Source organism: Pelodiscus sinensis, chromosome 14 (genome assembly GCF_052426305.1).
Source record: "Pelodiscus sinensis isolate ZL-2025 chromosome 14, ASM5242630v1, whole genome shotgun sequence".
NCBI classification, from domain to species: domain Eukaryota; kingdom Metazoa; phylum Chordata; order Testudines; family Trionychidae; genus Pelodiscus; species Pelodiscus sinensis.
In genome coordinates, this window is record NC_143065.1 from 39272348 (window position 1) to 39293192 (window position 20845).

Consider the following 20845-nt stretch of genomic DNA (forward strand, 5'->3'; position numbering starts at 1 on the left):
GAACAGTACGAGTCCCAAAACAGACCCTTGAGGAACTCCACTTGTTATCCCTTTCCAGCAGGATTTAGAACCGTTAACAACTCTCTGACTTGCACAAGAAAACGTCCACACTGCCATGTGTGCACTGCGCTTTTGCGCAAGAAAGCTCTGACGGCCATTTTAGCCATAGGGCTTTCTCGCGCAAGAAATCCCTGCCGAGCGTCCACACTGCCCGCTTGCGCAAGAGCTTACACCTGTTAAAAAAGAGCGTAGTGCTTGCGCAAGAAGCCCTCTCTTACCACGTCGTGCTGTAAATTTCCTTGCGCAGTGTGGACGCTCTGCGGATTCTTGCGCAAGAACGGCCATACTTGCGCAAGAAGCCGCGAGAGTAGACATAGCCTAGGGGTGTGTCTAGACTACATGCCTCCTTCGACGGAGGCATGTAGATTAGCCAGATCGGAAGAGGGAAATGAAGCCGCGATTAAAATAATCGCGGCTTCATTTAAATTTAAATGGCTGCCCCGATCTGCCGATCAGCTGTTTGTCGGCAGATCGGGGGAGTCTGGACGCGATGCCCCGACAAAGAAGCCTTTCTTCATCGGCACAGGTAAGCCTCGTGAAACCAGGTTTACCTGTGCCGATGAAGAAAGGCTTCTTTGTCGGGGCATCGCGTCCAGACTCCCCCGATCTGCCGACAAACAGCTGATCGGCAGATCGGGGCAGCCATTTAAATTTAAATGAAGCCGCGATTATTTTAATCGCGGCTTCATTTCCCTCTTCCGATCTGGCTAATCTACATGCCTCCGTCGAAGGAGGCATGTAGTCTAGACACACCCTAGGTGTGTGGGTTACACGTGTAACTGAGGGGCAGCACATGGCGCCATGGAGCCACTGCTGTACATGCCAGCTGCTTTCAGGAGCGATGCAGGAGTAAACCTGCCTTAACCGCACTGCTCCACCACCCAGAACCTGTCTCAGTTAGGAGGTGCCCAGCCAGTCTGCTTCCTGAGCCCCTATCCCAGCCCCGAAACTCCTCCTGCGTCCAACCTGCTGCCCCAGACGTGAGCTCCCCCGCACCCAAACTCCTTCCCAGAGCTTGCACCCTGAAAACGCTCCTGGACCCTAATCCAGGACCCTAATCCTAAGCCTGGAACCCCTCCCGCACTGCAAACCCCGTGGCCCAAGACCAGAGCATGTACCCAAATCTCCTACCACAGCCTAGTGCAAGTGAGTGAGGATGGGGGAGGAAGGGGATGGAGTGAGCAGGGTGAGGCCTCGGAGAGGGGAAGAGCAGAGACAGGGCCTTAAAAAAGGGGCAGGCAAGAAGTGGCACAAGGTTATTTGGGTGTGAGGTAGAGCTTACATTGCACTTAAATGGAAAAAGTGATCTAATGGTGAAAAAGGTCGGCGACTGCTGTAAGAGAAACCTTGTGCACTACAATGAAGTTGAAAAAGACCTGGAGATCACGCCCCTGGGGGAGAATCGCCACCCCCAGCTCCCTTAGCAATAAACCCCTTCTTATCACAAGCCGCAGCACACAATAGGGCCTTTTCATTGCAAAATGGTGCAACGCACACTTGTCTCAGACTGTGTCCCTCTCACCTTTGGAAACAAACTCCTAGTTATGTAAGTCCCCTGGCCTTTCCAGCCACAATCATTTGCATTTACATTTTGATGAGAATCCCTGTTTATTTAGCTACTAGCGCAATGTATATTTTTCTGTAGTGTCTTTCATTCCGAGCCCCAAGGGACAGGGGACGCCGGAGCTTGCTGTTTGCAGAGTGGGGGCCCGCTGCTCCTCTGCAGACACACTCAGGCCAACATTAAAAAGCAGGGGAATGGGCTTTGTTGTTGGGACTCAACACGTTTCTTCCACCCACGGCGTGCGGTAACACTATGCAGCTGTAATGGCACCCTGCTAGTTGTGTGTGTCTAATCTCCAACTCTTTTGCTGCTCCTGATGGCCTTTCCTGTTCTTTATCTGGCTGTAAGTCCAGGCCTGGAGTCCTGGGAGAATTCATTCTTCCGGCCTCAAGACAGCACCGTGTAGCAATCAGTTGTATTGTGAAGTGTAACTAACAGGACCTGGGCTAAGCCACACGGCTGCCCTGTTGCTATAATTAAAAGGAATCCCTCTTTAATCCCGTCTCTAGCGTGCGTTAGATAATGAACACCCCGTCAGTCATAAGCCAGGGGGTAGCAGAGCAGTATCCACCGACAGAATGGAGGGGGTGTATCAGAGCAGGGCTGGCTTGGTCTGGGTTTCAGTTGCTTTTCTGACATGACCACATGACCATATGGTGCACAAGCTAAAGGGGAGACGCCGTCCATCCCTTGAGCAGCTGTCAGAGGATTTTGGTGTTGTTTACCTAAGGCTCTGGCAGCAACTAGACTCGAGTCCCATAGACTGTAATAGGGATAAACCCATGCACTTTCTATAGAAATGTAATAAGGCTTTAAAGAAAAAAGATAAGGCTCCTAGGTGGGAGGGGGAAGAGCACACAGGGCTCCATGTACTGCCCCTGCTCTGAGCACTAGCTCCACACTCCTATTGGCTGGGAACCTAAACTGGCTACATTTGGGCACAGCATGGTCTGCGGTGCCAGGAGAGGCAGGAAGTTTCCTTAGGGCCCTCACTGCACCAGAGCTGCTCAAGATAAGCTCCTCCTGCCCCAGCCCTGACACCCCCAAAGCCGGAGGCCCCTCCGACACTGCAAAGCTCGCCTCAGCCCCAGCTCGGAGCCCACGCTCCAGTCAAATTACGTTGGGTCGCGGCATCAGCAATTTTCTTCAACTGGGTCATGAGAAAAAAAGTTTGAAAACCGCTGGTCTATAGGAAAGTTGGAAGGAACATCTATGGAACCAATATCAGTCCCTGTTAAATAGAGCAGAGCAATAAAGCCAACGCCTCCATTTTTTTAAAAATGGAGAATAATGGTGAGTGGATATAGCGTCCTTGGAACTAACATTTACTGGCAACATACCACTAGACTCTCCAAAAGGCAGCCGCTCACAATTCCCACCGCTTTGTTATCAAGACAGCCCCAGAGGCCTGCATAATGCTTCAGCAATAGCATGGCACATGTCAATTTTGACAGCTAACAGCAATGCTTATTCAAAGCGTTTTTGTTGAATTATTGATTTACATATTCGCAGTTGTGCAATGGTCTGGGTTTTTTTTTTTATTTTTATCAATGTGCATTTTCTTATCTGGGGGAAATATGGTGGGTCAGGCAATGGGGGGGTGTCAGGCAAGAATTATTTCATGATAGCAGATACAAAGCGTGCAAGACTTTATATCAGGTAAAATGCAAATGACCAACATTGCATGTCAAAATATATAAGATAAGGATCCTTAAATCAAACGCTCGTACGTTCTCAAGAGGCATTTTTCATACTTTGCCTACCTGTGCATTTCAGTGCGCATCCGTGAAATCATTTTTCTTCGGTTTGCGGGCGGTGTTCAGAGACATCGACATTTATTGCCATTTACCAATAAAAATCGAATCCATCCGTGCTGGTTTATCAACTCCGCAGCCCACCAAGCCCAAAGCATTTGCCAGCTTGGGAAAATGAGTTTTTCACAATGGTTGGGATTGTTCATTTAGAACCCTGACTTACTTGTAAGGATCATCTTACAGTAGGCACAACACAGCAGGTGCTGGGCAACTGAAACCTACCCCTCACCCCCACCATATCTCTGCTACGGCACATCAGCTCTGGCCAGCTGCAAAAGCTGCTGCTCAGTTTCTGAGACTTCCCCGAGCAGAGACAGCTAATAATGCAGACACTGGCCTGAGAGCTGGTCAAGGACTAAGATGGCACTATAAAAAGGGCCACACCGGGGTAGATATAGTTCTCTTTTGAACCCTGTTAAAGTCCTGGTCTTCCCAACATCCTCTGGCAAGGAGTTCCACAGGTTGACTGTGTGTTGTGTGAAGAAATACATCCCTTTGATTGTTTTAAACTTGCTACCTATTAATTTCATTTAGTGACCCCTAGTTCTTATGTTATGGGAACAAGTAAATCACTTTTCCTTATTTTCTGTCTCCAGACCCAGTCATGAGTTTATAGACCTCTATCATATCTCCCATTAGTCCCCTTTTCACTAGGCTGAAAAGTCCCAGTCTTTTTAATCTCTCTTCATATGGGACTCGTTCTAAACCCCTAAGCTTTTTTGTTGCCCTTTTCTGAACCTTTTCCAAGGCCAATAGATCTTTTTTAAGAGGAGGCAACCACATCTGCACACAGTATCCAAGATGTGGGCAAACCAGGGTTTTATACAGAGGCAATATCTGTCTTATTCTCTGCCCCTTTGTTAACGCTGCCTAACATTCTGTTTGCTTTTGTGATGGCCGCTGCACGTGGCGTGGCTGGTTTTAAAGAACTATCCACAATGACTCCAAGGTTACTCTCAAGGGGCAATAGCTCATTTAGTCGCCATGGGATCGGTTTTCCTTTGACACCTCGGCATGCTCTGCTCTTGGGTGAACGGGGCACGGGAGTCGATTTCCACCAGCAAAGCTCCCTATTGGGTCCATGAAACAGAATCACAATGGGCTTAGCTCATAGGAACAGGGGGCCAGATCCCCCACACCAGACCACCTGCACTCAGCAGCAGTCAGAGCCAAGGTGGCCTTAAACCTGGACTGGACTCCAATAGAATAGCTTGAGGGCTGCTCTAAATGGCATACCAGCTACCAGTGGTGTGTCAGGAGGCCAGAGGTCAGCTAGATCCAGATGTGTCCCGGATTCGTTCCCTTTCCTTCCAGCCATCTCCCCACACCTTGTGGCTAGGAGAGTTAGGAGCTGCGGCAATGGCACTGTGCCATCCAAGCATTCCCCTAGGCAGACAGAAACCCTCAAGATGCTGAATCCATTGTGGGTCTAGGCTGCTTGGAGTCACTGGAGCAGTGCAGCCTGCCCCAGCCGCCTAGAGAAGCAGGCCTGGGATAGTGAGTTAGATTTTGGCCAAGCTCAGGGCTTGAGGGGCGGGGATGTGATCGGAGCGTGGGTCTGTTGCAAAAGCAGAGATCTAGGAGTCAGCTTCTGCTCGGAGCTTGGGTGGAGGAAAAAATCACCCAGCTGCCGTGGTGTCCCACCCTCCCCCTTGGAAAACCAAGATAACAAATATGTCTCTGCCTCCAGGAGTGGCTAATTCACTCATGGCCACGAAGCCCCTCAAGTGACAAGTGCCAAGCAGGGTCAAGTATGATTATCGCGGTGCCCAGAGGCCTGGGTGATGGGCAGATGAAACTTGTCTACACCGATCAATTGCAGGTACCGCTGAAAGGGGCTTCCTATGGAGGTGGTTACACTGTAAATGCATGTACCCGCACTAGGAACTAGATGTTCATGGGCTTGCTCTGCTCGTGCGAATGCCTATAAAATAGCAGTGTTGCCCGTATGCAGGGCAGGTGGCTCAGCTAGGTACCCAGAGGGATAAGGCAGGATTTTGCCCTGTAACCCCCCTCCATTTTTTGGCATCAGCTCACACAGAGCTAGCATGTGCCTGTGACTCCACCGTGGAGATCACAGCTTCCTGCCGCTCCACACACATCCCCTCGTTTCTCCCTCGAGCTGCACGGCTGGGGGTGCTTTGCTCTTTGCAATTCGCCCGGCCTCGCCAAGCGCCGAGCTGAGCCACAGGCAGAACTGTCATTTGGGGCATGTCTGCACGAGGAAATTATTTCAAAAGAATGAAATAACCGCTCCTGAAATAGCTATTTCCAAATAGCGTCGCCTCACTACGGGGAAGCCTTGAAATTAAGCCGAGGCAGGAGCCCCTAATGTGGAAGCGCTACCTCGACGGGGGAGTAATTACTCTGGGGACTAGCTGTTTCGAACGCGCAGCAGTGGAGCGTCCACACCACCGCTGTGTCGAAAGAACGGGCTTGGCCGTGTGGACGCTCCGCTTGTTATTTCGAAATAAGGCCCCAGGGTAGACTGGGGCGAGGGGAGGAACAGAGTTGCTTCGAAGACCATGCTCTGAACAAATGGGAGACAAGGCGGAGGAGGTGCTTACGGACTAGCGGAGAGGAGTCGAGGGCGGCAGCACTGGGAATACCACACAGCCTCCCACACCCACACTGAACACCCAGGGCAGGGCGTTTCAAACGTTTTCCTCGTGACCCAGTTGCAGAAAATGGTTGATGCCGCGACCCAACATCATTTGATTGGAGCGTGGGCTCTGGGGAGGGGGGGCTGAGGAAAGCCTGGGGGCGTAGGAGCAGACTCGGGCTGAGGGCGCATCAGGGCTAGAGCAGAAGGGGCTTCCCTTGAGCGGCTCCCAGGGGTGCTGAGGCAGCTTCCTGCCTCTCCTAGCACCACAGGCCATGCTGTGCCCAGAAACAGCCAGCAGCAGGTTCCCAGCTAATGCTCAGGACAGGGGCAGTGGGCAGAGCCCTGTGTGCTCCCCTCCCCCGACTTAGACACTTCTGGGGCACAGCACAGTCTGCGGTGCAAGACAGGCAGGGAGTTGCCTTAGCCCCCCACTGGTCCCCGGATGCCCCTGCAGCAACAAGACCCAGCGCCCGACATTCCACCGCCCAGTGCTGGGTCGCGACCCCTAGCTTGAAAGGCACAGCCCCAGGGCTCTGGAGTGGGCGTCGTGCCGGGAGAGGGGCGACCTCCAGGCGCTGAAAGCACAAAATGGGCCCTGCCCAGATGGCTCACGGAGCGGCAGCTTTCAGCAAAACACCACGGAGCAGGAGACTTGCCACAAAACCGGGAGACTATGTCTACATTGGCCCCTTTTCCGGAAGGGGCATGTTAATTTCACGAGTCGTAATAGGGAAATCCGCGGGGGATTTAAATATCCCCCGCTGCATTTAAATAAAAATGTCCGCCGCTTTTTTCCGGCTTTTAGAAAAGCCGGAAAAGAGCGTCTACACTGGCCCCGATCCTCCGGAAAAAGCGCCCTTTTCCGGAGGATCTTATTCCTACTTTGAAGCCGGAAAAAAGCGGCAGACATTTTTATTTAAATGCCGCGGGGGATATTTAAATCCCCCGCGGATTTCCCTATTACGACTCGTGAAATTAACATGCCCCTTCTGGAAAAGGGGCCAATGTAGACGAGCCCGGAGTGTTTACAACCCAGCCGCTTCCCCTGCGTTACTGTCACAAATCCGGGTCTTTGCTGCGCTGTGTGCCATGCCCCGTGGCTATTCAGCCCAGAAGAAAGGATGCGTTACTGTCACAAATCCGGGTCTTTGCTCCCCCACCCAGATGGCTGCGCTGTGTGCCATGCCCCGTGGCTATTCAGCTCAGAAGAAAGGATGGACGGACAGATGCCCCGAAGGGTAGGCTCAGCTCAAGAGCTGGCTAGGAACTTTCCCATAGTTCAGGGGGCCTGGGGCAGGACTTTCAATTCAGGTCCATCTTCCCCCTCCCCTTCTCTCCCTTCCCTCTTTTCCCCCCTCCTCCCCCTCCTCCCTTCACCCTCCCTCTCTTCTCTCTCCCCCTCCCTCTTCCTTCCCCTCTCCCTCTCTCTTTCCCCCCTCCCTCTGAGCTGTTCTAAAGCTTTAGAGAGCGGAATATGGTGCCAAGTGCACCACACACCAGATCCTGCACTTCCACCCCTCATGAGCAGTCCCAGGGGTTACCCACTAGCGGCAGGAGAGAGGGGTAAGGTGGGGAATTGAGGGACGGGGTATTGGGGTTGTTCTGAGGACTGTCTCCGGAAGGGGTCTGTTTTATCACACAGTGTACAGGTTGCACTCTAAACTCCAGAACTGTCTGGTCCAGTAAGGACCACAGATATTGCTGGACCAGAGAGCCCTGTCCGGCCAGGTTCAGGGGCTGGGCTGGTGGTGGTGAGTGCAGCCCCTGTGGTAGCAGAACCGGTGTGGTGGGGAACACAGCTCCCACTGGCCTGGTGGCGGGGAGCACAGCCCCACCCTAGAGCACAGCCCCGGCAGCTGTGGGGCCGGCACAGCAGGGAGTGGGGCTGGTGCTTGGGAGTGCATCCCCAGCCAGAGTCAGCGTGCTGGGGGATGCAGCCCTAGCCCCGTGTGGGAAGAGCAGCCCCAGCCAGGCTGGGGGCAGCGGGCCTGTGGTGGGAGCAGGGTGGACCTCCCCAGGTCTGGAAAACTCTGTCGTTCCCCTCTGCTCAGTCCTCAGTTGCCAGACCAGGGAGATCCCACCTGTATTTTGGGGGGTATTTTCCAGGCCTCTGCAGAGTGTGTGACTAGATGCTCCGTTTTATAAATATTTGCATAAATCAAAACCAATGAAATTGCATCTGGCCCAGTGACTCACCAACGCGAGGCCCAATATTTGGTCCAGTTATGGTCCCATCCCCAGTTCGTTGTAGACCTAGAAGGGAGAAGAGGCAGCATCATTTACATCCGTGGTCACCAATCAGTAGAGCGCGATCTACTGGTAGATCTCAGGGGCTCTAAGAGTAGCTCTTGAGCCCTCTCTGAACTGCGCACCTGCGCAGTGCATTTACATTAGATTTCCTCATGTAATGTAGGCGGGGCTTCAAGGAAGGGGCGGGGCAGTAGATCTTCGCCTGTTCTGAGACTTAAAAAGTGATCTTGGGTGTAAAAAGGTTGGAGACCACTGATTTACATTGACTGTTAGCTTTCTACAGTCACAAGGCCAAATCTTATTCCTATTGGAGCTAGCGGGAGCAGGCTCCAGTCTTTGAACCTCTGCCATAGGGAGCTCAGATGCTTTCAGGAGAGAGAAACAGGTGAATTCAGGCACCATCTGGTATTTAAAATCTGCAGCTCACAGACCAAGTTGCCATTGTAATTGAAAGCTCGGTTAAAACCAATTCACCTTAAGGCCCGGTTTTCAAGCCCCGGGTTGGTACATTTTTTACATGTGTAAACAGATCAAACAGACCCTTCCAGTTAAATGATCTTCATTTTGTCTTAAGCATACAACGAAACGAGACAGACAACCCGGCCACAGCCCACTGCGGAACCATCTGTCCTCCTGCTGCTACCATCAGCTACATCCGTGCAGAGGGAATTTAAAATGCTCGTCTAGCATCTTTGCACTGAACTGACTGTCTCAAGCTGCAGGGGAATAGAGAAGCAGGCCCGGTATGAGACACCCATCTATTTGATTCTGCGCACTATACAAAACAGCTGTAGCTGGAGGAATCCACAGAGCTTCCACGGTGCAGGCCACAGGATAACAGACCCACCAATGTGGCAGGCAAAGGGGGCTACTGTCCCGGGGCCTAATGATTCAAAAGGACGTGGGGGCTTCCAGCTGCTGCTGTTGCTCCTGCAGTGATGGCCAGAGCCCCGGGGCCTTTAAATTGCTGCCAGAGCCCCCATGTAGCATGCCCCAGATGGCTCTCGGGGCTGCCTGGGGGGGACACCGCTGTGCCACACAGTATGGATGGAGCGGAGAGCTGGCTGCCCCAGTCCCGCCCCTTCCACCTGAGGCCACACCCCTTCCAGTAGCACGGAGCTGACCTCCCCCACCTTACCTAGGGGCCCGGCAAGTCTATTGGCCCCCCTGCAGGATACAAGGACAAGACAGCCGCAGGTCAATATTTGCACCGCACAGCTGGGCAAGCATTTAAATGGCTATTTCCCACAGGCCTGGCAGATGTGGACACGCAAGCTCCCTCTAGTGAATGCACCCGGCTAAACATCTAAAGACACAAAAGAATTCAATTCACAAGGTGCATGAGCATGTCCAATGCTGCATGTGCATAGAAGGCCCATAACTAGGGCCCCATCAGATTCACGGCTGTGAAAAATCCATCAAGGACCATGAAATCTGGCTATTCTAGGTGGGGTCATGATATTGCCACACTTACTTTTGTGTTGTCTTCAGCGCTGGATAGCCAGAGAGTAGCGCCTGCTGGCCGGGCACCAGACTCCGAGCACAGCACTGCCTGCAGCAGCCGTGAAGAAATAGGGAGCCCAAACCACCCCCCCTTCCAATAACCTTGTGGCCTCCCCAGGACCCTGTTTTGAATTGGGACCCCTATGGGTACAACACTGTGAAATTTCAGATTTAAATATTGGAAAGCATCACATTTAAAAATGAACAGTCCTGTGACTCTGAAATTTACCAAAAAGGGTCTTGATTTTGACCCATAAGAGCCTGAACAAAACTCATCTGTGGGTGGAGGCAGGTCTTTGACGAGCGGAATTAATGGCAAATGACTTTGGCAGACCTGGCCAGGGGACATTTTCCCAAGGGAATTGTTCTGCGGGCGCGCATTAGAGAACATTGGCTGTGTCTCTAACGAGGCTCATGCACATTCCATGAAATGACTCTTTCAGCGAGGCTTTATCGCTCTCCTTGCTCTGCAGGAGCCTTTGATTGCTCTAGCCAGGTGTGCAGCAGGCACAAACAAAGGCCGTGTGATTCAGGGGCCTGGCCGGAGCCAGCTGGGCAGATGGCTCCTGCTGCCAGATTATGGACCTCAGTCTATTTTCAGCATGAGGTGAGGAATCGTTCACTAAGGAACCTGGCAGACAAGCCACTTGGAAACATCAAACTGATCAGGAGCGCAAGAGACAACCGGGAATCGCCAGCGATGTGTGATTTACGCCATGAGCTAATGAGGAGGTAGCTGTGGGTGAACTTAAATAGGGAAATGGTATTAATTATCTGGATACCCCGGTAATTCAACTTGGCAGTGACACGGCACGCAGGGCTCACATTTTAAAAAAACAAAACATTCAGCCCAAATTTGGGAATTGCAGGCACAAATGTCAGATGTTAGCCTTTTACCCAGCTGCACCCAAGAATCAAATAGGTAGCAGCAACACACTATCCCCTGCATCGTCCCTTAACCCTGCCCAGTATCAGTGGGTGCAAATATTAGGGTGTGGGTGGCTTCTCCTTTAAAAATAACCCACTAGATTGATTCCTTTCCTCTCCCCAGACAGCCTTAACCACAAGCCTTTTCTGTTTATTTGATTTGTTGATGTCTCTGCCTTGTAAAAACACAAAGGAGCAGAAGAATGCAGGTCTCCCCTCCGCTTTGAATAGCGGTTAGTTTGGCGGGCACTGTCTTCCCAGCATGCAGGGTCCGATTCTGCTCTCCGAGGCACCTGCCCAGTCCCAGTGGGACAGCCAAAACCCCAGCTGAATGACAGTCCTTGCGCTCCTTTGGACCCTTTCATTGTCTCTGTTGCCCCTTATTGCGCTGTTTCGGGGGTGCTGGGATGTTTTCTTAAAGGGCTCCTGACACCGGAGGCAACTCATGAGGTGTGGGAGCAGCATGCTTTCCTCAGGAGAAGCATAGATAGCACCGTTCGTGCTCAGAATCTGCCCCAGTTCAGTGCGCTCTTGCTTTTCCTGCAGAAATGAATACAAAATTGGGGGCTTTTTTTTTTTTCCTTCTAAAATTAATCAGAACCAGCCTAGGCTTTCCAGTCCCATGCTCAGGTTTCACGTGGCAATTATGACAATAAGCAAACCATCGAAATCCAGAAAACATCTCCGCCGAGAGATCCAAGCCAAACTGTCATCTCCCCATTCGCACCCTGTAAATCCAGCATTGGCTGGCATGTGGATGCTGTTATTACGAAAGACAGCCCGGTAGGTGCCGCGCAAACCAAGGCGGCTGAGCTCTGTGGCTTCGCCCGAGTTTCCGTCTCCATCTTAAAGCTGAGTCGGCAGCATTTCACTGGGAAGGGGGTGCGCTAAACCTATAGGTTTTTACCACTGTGCCAGGAAACTCGGAGGGGGTTTTCTGCTCCAGTCATGGCAATGGTAGAAAACAGCATCAACTGACCCCGCTTAGAGAGGCAGAGGGGGTCTCCCAAGCGTAGGCCGAGCTTAACTGTGTCCGCCTAAAAAGCTGACGTTAATGGAAGTAAGGATGAAAACGGTGTGGTCTTGCAATTGGCATATCTCTAGCACATCCTGCTCTGCTCAGCCCTGTTGAGTCTGAGGGACTTCTATAAAAGAGGCTTAATATGTGTGCTTGTTGAGTTAGACCCTAAGGCCTGTGGGACAACAAGCAATCCCCATCCTCCGTTTTTACTTTACCGATCTCTCAGCCATGCTCTGTGTCTAATCCAGCCCAAGTTTCGTTTGGGATCAGTCCAGTAACTGGTCTACATCCAGAATAAAGTCCCAACTTTGCTGAATCCTAATCTTTGGTGGCATCCAAATGCCTTCCTGCTATAGGTCTGGCCTCATTTTGTCAAGGCCCAGTCCCTCACGGTGGGTCCACATGGAACACGTTCATTAGCCGCCGCTAGGAAAGACAGCTTGAGCAGCCTCGCCATCTATCGTCTGCAGAAAAATGGATTTGTACCATATTTTCACTCGGCCAGCCAGTGGCTGTCAAACTGCAAGCCTCCTGCTTTTAATTGCTAATCATTTTCCTTTTGGAGTGCTGACTTTGAACCCTCTGGGAAGACAAAGGCTTCTTTATAAACTTGGTATCACACACTGGGCTAGGGAGAATAGCAACTCCAATTATATTTTGCAACCTTTCAGCACGATTAGAAAATAAAAACGGCTTTCTTTCCAGAGCCCTTAATGGGCCAATTTTTCTGTGGCATGTTCCTTAGGACAGTCTATAGAGCTAACCTTTGGCAGGACGCCAGTGTAACTGCTACAGTCGCTGTGGTGTCAGGTCGGTGCCAGCACAAACTGGTAATATATCAGTCTTCTGCTCTCTGACAGAGCTCAGACCCGCTCATGATGAAACATGGCATTAATATTTTTTCCATTTCAGTCTAAATTCTATTGGATTTGAGGGAAGAAATTATTCCCTCAGCCACAGCTGGAAAGACAATGTTTGCATCTGGGTCTCCTCCCTGCTCCCCCCTCCGACTCCTGACAATTTGTATCTTAAATCTTTTAGAAATCGAGTGGCTGGTTCTCGTGACTGCCTGTTTCAGCCCCACTCCCCATAGGACAGTGGAAATCTGCTCTCCCCTCACCGAATAATTGACACATTCAATAAAGCCTAGTTGGAGAGCAACCTCTCTTCCTTTCTGAGAAATTCTGAGCTCGGCCCATGCTTTCCTTGTCTCTTGACAGAACAGTTCATCATTTCCAAAGGAACAGTGAACAGAAAAAAAATCAAACCAGCCACCAACTTGTTTAAAGGGCAAGCAACGGATTAGACAAAAATAAGGCTTCCCCCTTTGATAGCTTGCACTGTTCAAGACACTTCACAAAGTGTTAACCAATTACACCTACAACCCTGCGTTCAGAGAGGCACATTTCCCCCGTCCCGACACCAACCACCTTCTAGTGCATATAAACTAGAGTTTGCGGGGAGCTGCCCCCAGACTACTGATTGCCAGTTACCCGGACTTAGTTGGTAAAGACAAGTGTGGACACACCCCAACTGTTCCTGTGGAGTGGGTCCTTGAATGAAGCATGCATGTTAATGCCCTGGAATACATGCTGATGCGCACACTAGGCTTTCCAGCTGTGTTCTCAGCAAACTGGCATAGCCAGGTCGCACGCTGGGTCATCGTCGCAGGCAGTCAATGAGGGGAGAATCTCAGCATCTTTTATAAAGTAAGTTCCTAGTCCTCCTGGGTGGGGAGAAGATCTTGGAAGCGCAACTTGAGTGCACTTGGAAAGCTCAAATCTTAGAAGACAAACACAAGGCCCAAACTCAACCCCGGTGACAAATCTTGTGGTTTTGAAGCCAATCGCGTGAGCCGGGGAGTCTGACTCATGATTTTTGTGGCCTTTGTGACTAGCAAATGGTTTGGTTACCAAAACAGAGAGAATAAACATTTCACTGGCTTTTCCCCTTTGTGGGGTTGACTTTTTGCCTTTTAGTGAACTTGATGATGAAACCCGATTGGACACTTCCTCTCTTGTTTACCAAGAATTTCCCGATCTGGTTCTCAGGCTCTTTTGTGGCATTGCTATCACTTGGGCCCAGAACACAGCAAAAGAAAGGTCAGTCACACCACACTACAAATGTTTTCCTTCAAGTTCTTCCAGTGTTTGACAATTCAGAGGGTTCCATGGAATTAGCAGCATGCTGCAATAGCCAAGTGGAGAAACCGACTGCCTCCAGAAATACACGTTTCTAGTATGAAATAGGATCATCATGAGCAGCAAACTTCCATGTTTTGAGCATACAGCCCCTCGCCCTTGTCTATGGACCGGACCCTAGGCACAGCCGTAATACAGATAGTAAAGATGGATAACCTAGGGAGGTTGTGGAATCTCTAACACAGGATATATTGAAGAGCAGGTTAGATAAACAGCTGACAGGGATGATCTAGATGTACTGGGTACTGCCATGAGGGCAGGGGACTGGACTCGATGACCTCTCAAGGTCCCTTCCAGTTCTAGTGTTCTGTGATTCTATGAACTGAGCCAATAGCTGAGGCTTAACTCTGAGGGCAGAAATTGGCCCTTTTTGGGTGACAGCCAGGGCTGGCCTTAGGTCGATTCAACCGATTCCTCCGAATCAGGCCCCGCGTCCTGAACCTGGAAGTGTGCCGGGCGCCATGGGTGCAAATTAATATTGAGAGCTGAGGGCCCTGCTCCAGCAATATGTGGAGCTAGGTCTCTCCCCCGGCTCTGCCTGGAGCAGTCCCCGGCCCCCACCTGCTGGCCTTCCCGCACGTTCTCCCACCCCCGTCCCTGCCCTGCACGGCTCTCGGTGCAGTCCCCCCTCGCCAGCTGCTGCTGCCATGCGTGGCTTTCCCATGAGTGGGGATACGCCGGGGCGTGATGGGACGTCACAACCTGGGACTTTAAAAGTCTCGGCACCGCATTGTGGGGCGTGACCTGGTTCCGGGTTCAGAGTCCGGGGCCCCAGCGCAGACTCCGGCCCCAAAAAGTGGAAGGCGGAAGGTAAGGGTAGGAGTAAGGTAAAACTAGGGGGAAGGGGTGGGAGGGAAGGGGCTTGTGCGGAGGGGGAGAGGGGAGGGGGGGAGAGGAAGAGGAAGGGGGACTTGTGGAGTGGGAGAGGGGGAGAGAAAGGGGGCTTGTGGGGAGGGGGAGATACAAATGCCGGGGGGCCAAGCGCAGAAAATGAGGAAAAGGGCAGGAGGGGAGGTGTCAGTGGGAGGGGGGACAGGGTGATGCTGGGAGAGGAGAAGGTAAGGGCATTGGGGTTTAGAGGGAAGAGGGGGAGGTGCTGGGAGAAAGCTTGAAAGAAGGGGTGGGCATGAGAAAAGTGGGGATGGAGCAAGGCATGTGTGAGGGCACAGGCCAGGAGGGGAACAGGGGCAGAGTGGTGAGGGGGTGGGCATCAGGGAAAAAGAGGGCAAAGGGGGCAGAGGCAGTAAGGGAAGGGGGAGGCACCGGGAGGGTGCAGGGCTAAGGGGAAGTGCAGGTGCCAGAGGACTCTGGGGTGAACCTGAAGGGCAGACACCTGCAAGGGAGGAACCAGCACCAGAGGAGAGAGGCAGGGCAGGTGTGTAGAGGGAGGTGTTAGGAGAGGGGATGAGGAGGGGTAGCTCACATAATCAAAGTGAGGCTACTGGAGGAGTGGGCACAGGGGGCAGAGAAGGACTAGTAGAGGGGGGCAGGTCGCAGGAGGACTGAGGGCAGCAAGAAAGGCAGGAGTCAGGACAGCAAAGGAGGGTGAGGAGTTGGGGGGCCGCAGGCACCAGGGGAGCTGATGGAGCAAGGTGATGAGACATGGCAGCAGAGGGAAAAGGTAAAGGTTTATAAAATATTTATTAATAACTTGGGTGCCACAGTGGCACATCCAAACAAGCCATGTGAACATAGTATTTGGTGCACAACACAAAATCCATTCTGCTCATGAGAGGAAACTCTTAGGCTATGTCTACACTAGTGGCTTCTTGCACAAGGGTTCTTGTGCAAGAAGTCTTGCGCAAGAACACGTCCACACTGCCATGTGTGCACTGTGCTTTTGCGCAAGAGCATCCATGGCAGTGTGGACGTTCTCTTGCGTAAGAAAGCTCCAATGGTCATTTTAGCCATAGGGGTTTTTTACACAAGAAATCCCTGCTGAGCATCCACAGTGCCCTCTTATACAAGAGAACTTACACCTGTTAGAAAAGAGCGCAGCTCTTGTGCAAGACACCCTCTCTTACTATGCCATATTGTAAATTTCCTTGCGCAAGAGCAGGCGGGCAGTGTGGCTGCTCTGTGGGTTCTTGCACAAGAACGCCTATACTTTCACAAGAAGCTGCAAGTGTAGACATAGCCTAAGGGTACGTCTAGACTACCGCGTTTTGTCGACGGAAGTTTTGTCGACAGATACTGTCGACAAAACTTCCGTCGACAAAGAGCGTCCAGACACATGGAGTTCTGTCGACAAAGCAAGCCGCTTTGTCGACAGAACTCCGTAGTCTAGACGCAGTGTTACAGGCAATAACACCTTCTGTCGACAGAGTTCTGTCGACAGAAGGTGTTATGCCTCGTAAAACGAGGTATACCAGCGTCGACAAAACCGCGGAGTTCTGTCGACGTTATGTCGACAGAACTCCGCGGTAGTGTAGACGCTGGTATTGTTTTGTCGACAAAAGTCCACTTTTGTCGACAAAACTAGGTAGTCTAGACACACCCTTAGAGGGAACACTTACCCCAGCCTCTCTGCCCCTGTGTTAATGTCACACACATTGGGTTAATGCAATTGCAGGATAGTTGCATGAGGGGGGTTTGGTGGGCCAAATTAATCCCTGTTGGTAGGAGAAGGGTGGGAAAAGTCCTTCGAGGGGGGTGAAATGACACCGTTTACTTCTGGTCATGTGTCCATCTTGCCCCCTCGTGTTGCCTTCGAGGGGGGTCAGGAGGTGTGGCTAATGGGGGTTGGGGCTTGGTTAATGGGGTCAGGGAGTGTGGATAATGGGGCACCACCAAAAATTATACAAATCTGCCACCCTTGCTGGCCCTGGAGGCGGAGTGCATCGGCTGCCTGCGCCACAGAAGATATGAGTTTAGTGCAGTGTTTTCCTGTGCTGTGGCAGGGTGTGTGCGCATGGTGCTGTGGGGTTTTTTTTGGGTTTTTTTTTGCTCAATTAAAAAAATTCTCCCCGTTGAAACTTTTGTGTGGTTTTTTTTATCTTGCTCAATCAAAATTGTTGCGGGGCGCTGTTGAAATTGTTTGAATTGGGCCCTCCACTTCCTAAAGTCGGCCCCGGTGACAACACAGTCTACTGAACAGGGAACTGAATTGGGAGTCCAAGGATCCATTCTTGACTCCACCGCTACCTGGTCTTTGACCATGAGTGCATCATTTCAACTCTCTGGGCCTTAGCAGGGGGGTTGGAGGCAGGTTTTTGGAGCTGCTGTGCAGGGGTGGTACTGAACATACCAAAGATGGTGCCCAATGGAGTTGTTAATCCTGAGACATCTCTGCATGACCACTTCCCATCAGTATGGATGTCTCTGTACCAGAGGAGGGAGGAGCCGCTGCTGTATCCATACACTGCTGCAGGACCACTTTACTTTCAGGCCTCTAGGACAATTCCCCACCTCCTCTCAGGAGTATTGTGAGAAAGACACGAGAAGTCATTCTTTCAATCTGCTCTGTGCTGACTAGGCCTCAGTTGGAGTCCTGTGTCCAATTCTGGGTGCCGCATTTCAGGAAAGATATAGAGAAGGTCCAGAGAAGAGCAACAAAAATGATTAAAAGTCTAGGAAACATGAGGGAAGCCTGTAAGAACTGGGCTTGTTTAGTTTAGAAAAGAGAAGACTGAGAGGGGGCAGGATAGCAGTTTTCAAGTATCCAAAAGGGTGTCACAAGGAGGAGGGAGAAAAATTGTTCTCGTTGGCCTCTGGGGATAGGACAAGAAGCAATGGGCTTAAACTGCAGTAAAGGAGGTTTAGGTTGCACATTAGGAAAAACTTTTGAACTGTCAGGGTGGTTAAACACTGGAATAAATTCGCTAGGGAGGTTGTGGAATCTCCATCACTGGAGATATTCAAGAGCAGGTCAGACAAACACCTGTCAGGGATAATCTAGATGGTACTTCTTCCTGCTGTGAGGGCAGGGGACTGGCCTCTCATGGTCCCTTCCAGTTCTAGTTTTCTGTGATTCTATGATTATCTCTTTTTAGCTTCGTGGCCCGAGGACCTGAGCTTTCTCCTTTTGTTAAGGTTTAAAGACTCTGAAGCAACTGTTTGGTTTTTGATCACTGAAGCCAGGTCATCCTGAGAGACTGAGGCTGATGTATGAAAGGGAGCTGGCCCCTGAAACAGTGGCAGGACTCAGGGAAGCCTCCTTAAGATGTAACTTCTATTTGTCCCTCCTCAGCTTCCTGGATCTGCTCTTGGAACGGAACCGGGCCGCCTTGACACTTCCATGGGCCACGGGACTCTCCAAAGATTTGGAAACTGCTGGAAAGCTCATTGCTGGCAGATCCTGCAGGGTTTGAAGGCTGGGGTATATAGCATAACCCACCCAGGGAAAGGTGGCTGCCAGCAAATAGGGGCCAAAGGCAACGTTGGTCCTCACAGGAAAAAAAAAAAAAAAGAACAAAAATGAACAGTGAAGTAAACAGAAGGAAGAATATAAATTAAGTAAATAAGAAAACAAGCTAGCTGAGGAGCTAGTGAATAGCACGACACTCCATCTCAAGCAACATTCCCTTAATGTTTTCCTGCCATGTGTGGCATGAATTTTGTTATGTGCACCAAGACATGTGTGGATGTGCACCACCAATAGAAACACATGCTGCTGGCTGGGCCGGGCAGCATTTGAACCTCTCCTGGGTGGACGCCCAAGCACTCAACGTATAGGGAACACTGATCTCGAGATGCAGATAGTGAGAGTAGCAGCACCGCCTTCCCTATACACCCTCAGTCCAGATAGGGACCCACCAATACTGCTGACAAAAATCTCTGCTTCAGATTGCATGGGTGAATGCACACACTGAAGTAACCTAACCTGGAGAGCCCCTAGGGACCAAGAAGACAACCTTGCATCTTTGTAAGTGGCTTATCTCAGAGTCTCTCCAAACATCTGCCAAATAGCGATTGGTACGGTACGGAAAGATGATGGTAGAACTGAGGTGCAGAGCGGATAAGTAACTTGCCAAAGCCAGCCCATCAGGCAATGGCGGAGGAGGGTGGAGACACTAGGTCTCAACCCTGTATTCTAACCATTGGCTAATACTATCTCTGACAACGCATCCAATGGAGTGCTCTTGCTGCAACTTGTAGTGTAGGATTCAACTCTTCATGGTCTGAAATCTATCCATGATGTGCTGTGACCCTCTTAGGTCTCTGGCTCAGAACTTGGATGGGGAGTCTACAGGGCAGACCTCGGTGTGATAGAAGGGGGCAGCTGGTGATTTATTCCATGGCACTTCATCAGCAATAAGCAAACCCTTCAGTGTGCCTTTAGCTGTGCCGTCGGAGATGCACGAAGGAGACGGAAATGCACGACAAAGACGTGATCGCTCCATCATTTAATATCCTTTGGCACCATTCCCATCACTGTCAGACGGGCTAGCCTGGCATCCCTGCCAAATGCCAGCTGAGCTGACTCCATCCCATCTTCCTAGGTCAGCGGCATATGATATTTCTTAATTCCACTCGCATTTTTTGCCAGGTTACACACCAGAAGTGGCTGCATTTCAGTAGTGGCCTTCTTCTCCCTCTCTCAGCCATCACTCCCCCCATATTGTGAGGCTCCTCGGGAGACGGGAAGGCCACTACTGTGGCTCAGATGCTTGTGACCAGCCATGCTTCTTATGTGGCCTTAGTCAACACACTTAACTGCTGTGCCTCAGTTTCTCCATTGCTAGCATGAGGACACCACCACTTCTCAGAGTGGCTTAGCTCATTAATTTTGGCAGGATGCTTTCTGACGAAAGAGACCGAGTTTCGCTGTTGGCTAGAGGACATGGCATAGGGTATAGAAATGCAGAGTCTCATTCCTATAGGACATTGAGATAACATGCCAAGAGAGGCCACCCCGGGGAAGGTTAAAAGACCAAGCATCTTACTGAGCTCAGATAGAAAGGTGAGAACCTCTGCCTACTCCTCCCACCCACTGCGGGGCCGGCTGATCAGCTTATCAGCCTGCTGATTGCATGCCAACAGCCCCGCTAATGCCATCTTAGGGGACTGGTGGCGTGCTACTCGGCTCCTGGCTAAGTCCTGATAAGCAGGACAGCCGTCTGGCTTCCTTTTCCGGTATTTATCCCCCCTCACTTCACTTGCAGGGCTGGTGTCCCTGGGATGGCCTAGTACTACTGGGCTAATGAGGGACAGAAGTGGCTGGTTCGCTTTCAGAGAGTAAAATCTGACAGGAAGCTGCTCGCTCAGAGGGGCTCCCTGAAGACACAACCCTCTGGAGCCTTCCCAGAAAGCAGCCTGGCTTCCCTCCCTCCCCCCTCAAATCTGCTTACAAACCCACCTCGTCGGCTCTTTGTTTACCAAGCTTTGTTTCTCCATCTGGATCCAAGCAGAGCCGCTAGCTGTCAGGAAAGCCCCCCGATAATCACACCACAGAGGATTGGGAGGGAGCCTTGAGCTCCACCAACAACTTCTCTTCATTTCCAGGGCAAATCTCCTTCCCCTTTTCCTGAGATATAATAAATCGGGAGGGGGTGGGGCCTAGAGGAAACCGAGTTTCATTTAGAACCTTGCTGTGTTCACTTCTTCCGTCCCGGTTTGTCTCGCAGGACAATAGTACCACTGTTGCAGTCGATTAGCCGGGGAGATGTTGGGTGAGGGGGTATGTAGGAGTGAAGCATTGCCTGTTCTTGATTAACTGGCCCAAACAACTGGCAGATTTATGTCCACTCCTGCTGAAAGGTTGAACAATTCAGCTATTTTTCAACGGCACAAATCGGAACTCTCCAGTAAATACATTGCATTGAATTATCCGCCGGTTTTTGTCACCTAATTTGCTTTATATTAAACTCCCATCCTGATAGTGGTGCCAGGTTACCCCTCCCCTCAGGATACCTACCCCAAGGAATTGCATCTGATCAATAAAAGCAAGACAGGGTATTT

General features: G+C 51.1%; 1 long non-coding RNA gene across 2 annotated transcripts in view; it reads right to left on the reverse strand.

The window, feature by feature from the left end:
* LOC149523612 (uncharacterized) overlaps positions 1 to 20399 on the reverse strand; it is a 60636-nt gene extending 40237 nt beyond the window's left edge. For both annotated transcript variants that reach the window (XR_016350674.1, XR_016350675.1), the window contains exons 1-2: positions 20244 to 20399; positions 8240 to 8296 (exon numbers count right to left, since the gene is read on the reverse strand). This is a non-coding gene — a long non-coding RNA (uncharacterized LOC149523612). The remainder of the gene's footprint in view (positions 1 to 8239; positions 8297 to 20243) is intronic.
* Between the last annotated feature and the right edge of the window lie 446 nt (positions 20400 to 20845).